General features: G+C 51.5%; 1 pseudogene; it reads left to right on the top strand.

Annotated features, from left to right (window-relative positions):
- The first annotated feature begins 1,667 nt into the window (after positions 1-1,667).
- Positions 1,668-1,786, top strand: LOC111730497 (annotated as a pseudogene).
- Positions 1,787-2,396: the final 610 nt, after the last annotated feature.

The raw sequence follows: 2,396 nt of genomic DNA, 5'->3' as shown, positions 1-2,396 counted from the left end.
CAGAGCAAGTTGGGGGAACAGTGAGGGGTCCAGTTTGGCCAAGGTCTAGTGGACGAGCATGTGGACAGGTTTGCATTTGATCTGTAGACACTCGGGGGCCATGCCATGAGTTCAAACAAAAACTAGATTGAAGATTTAAACTATCTAACGTGTTGACCACCCCCCAATACACACACAGCCCCCCAGTAATGACTGGGAAGCACAGCTGAGAAGGTGTGTGCACACCGTCGGGCCAGGGAGACTGGAGGCGACGCTTGCACAGATCTTTGTGTTTTAAAGACCATCTATGGAATCTGCCTGCACATGACGTCAGCGATGACTCTGGGAGCCTGGCCCCTGGGAGGCAGGCTGGACGGTCACTGGGTCCCAGCCACCTGCCATAGCCTCTACACTTCGTAGCAGCGTGGTGCTCAGAGCACCCAGGCGTGGTCCAGAGGGACGAGCGCTCAGTAGAGGCGTTCCTGACCTCTCTGCGGGAGCCGTGCCAGAGCCCTGATTCAAAGACCAAGGGCGTTTGTGGGCGACCGAGCACCAATGGTCTCGCCTTGACAGTGGCCGGGGCTCTGTATCGTCCACCTACTATGTCGCCATTTCTACTCCTCACTTCTTCATATGAAAAACAAGTTAATTTGAAGAGATGATGCTTACGACCCTCTGGCTAAATCAGCAAGGCTGCTTTTTAAGGTTCTCCATACCTGCCATGTCTCACCTTCCAATGGTTACTCTCCACTCTTCTAAAGATGGGCCTCTCTAAGCCTGCCACACGCACTGGGCCCCACCAAGCCGGCGATGGCGGACCGCCCCTCCGAGGTGTACCACCTACCGGTCTCGCAGATGCAGAGGTACCGCTGACGCTCTGGGGACTGATGCTCGTAGTCTGCGCCAACTCCGCACACGGACCCCTTCTCCGTCCCTACTCAAGTCAGAAGTCCAAATGCTCCCCAACGCCCCCAGCCTTGACTTTGCCTCAAGTGAGCACCAAGTTTGCCCGAGACTAGTACAAGAACAAGAGGAAATGAGAGTCAACACGTGGTGGCTTGGGACCTCTCAGGAGAGTAGAGCCGGAAGGTGGCGGTGGCTCCAGCGGTGAGCCGGTGGCATAGAGACAGGGACAGGCACCACGGGAAGACCTGGCGCACAGAATGAATGTGCATCTTACATCCGGGCTGGGCTCGGAGGGCAGACCCTCTGCTCGTGGACAGGCCCCGGGCGACGCTGGCCAGGGAAAAGGAAGAAATGTCCCCTGAATGATGAGCATATTTCTCCTTGCAGCTTAGACCGATATACTCTTTTTTGAGTAAGAAAACACCCAGATGGTGTAGAGTGCACACTTTTAAGAGGAGGTGCAAGAGACATATGCGAGGCTCTAAAAATCAAAGCCTCTCTCACCGAGTGCTCTTAACTTACGAGAATAGAAAGAAACAAGAATCTGTTCTCTTCCTAACGAGCATCACGTTCCAGGCTCTCTCTTAAATCTTTACGTTTTCACCCATTCTTGCACCTTTCTTCTTGTGTTACAAGACGTCTTCCTCTTCCAAGGGTCTTCTCTCTACAGCTTTGGGATCCACCTCCTTTAACCACGTGCCCTTCCCTCCCACTCTGTCTCCACCGGCTCCTTCGTAATGGTCCACAGTTGCTCTCCAGTCTCGATTTAAAAAGAACCTTCAGTCTACGGCCACGCCACCCTGAACACGCCCGATCCCGTCTGATCTCGGAGGCTCAGCAGGGTCGGGCCTGGTGAGTGCTTGGATGGGAGACCACCGAGGAAGACCAGGTGCCGTAGACGTAAAAAATAAAATAAAATAAAATAAAATAAAGGATTGTAAGCTGACAAGATCCTGGCAATCTGTGAGGTCAACCGAGGGTTGCCTCGCCTAAGAAAAAATAAAATAAATAAAATAAAAATAAAAATAACCTTCCACCCCTCTCACCTCCTCAAATGATTACTGCGCTATCTTCTTTCATCGATTATCAAAGTTTTCAAACGACTGGTCCGTATTCGTGTGCACGCCCCGTCCTCCCACCCATCGCTCCTCATTTATTGCTTCCTGGCGTTTGTCTCAAAAAAAAAAAAAAAATCCATCTCCCTCCCAAGTCAACGGCGAATTTCACATCTCCAAGCCAATGGCTTCTTTGTCCGTAAGCATTTGACTTGACCTCCTTGCAACACGTGACTCGTGGGGCGCCTTTTCATCCTGAAACCTGGCCCTCCACTTTGATTCGACACCCAGAAAACATTGTGGGCGCCTGCTTGATACGAGGACCTTAGGACCCGAGGCTGTAAAGGACCCACAGATAGACAGTGTTTGGTCTCTGGGCTTGTTCGTTACCATGGTAACACATAATATAAAAGACACTTTCCAAATTTCCTCCCATCCTTTTGATTGTTATCTGTG

Source organism: Pteropus vampyrus, unplaced genomic scaffold, assembly GCF_000151845.1.
Source record: "Pteropus vampyrus isolate Shadow unplaced genomic scaffold, Pvam_2.0 Scaffold317, whole genome shotgun sequence".
Classification (NCBI taxonomy): domain Eukaryota; kingdom Metazoa; phylum Chordata; class Mammalia; order Chiroptera; family Pteropodidae; genus Pteropus; species Pteropus vampyrus.
Note: the sequence above shows the minus strand (reverse complement) of the source record. Positions and strands in the feature narration are given on the sequence as shown.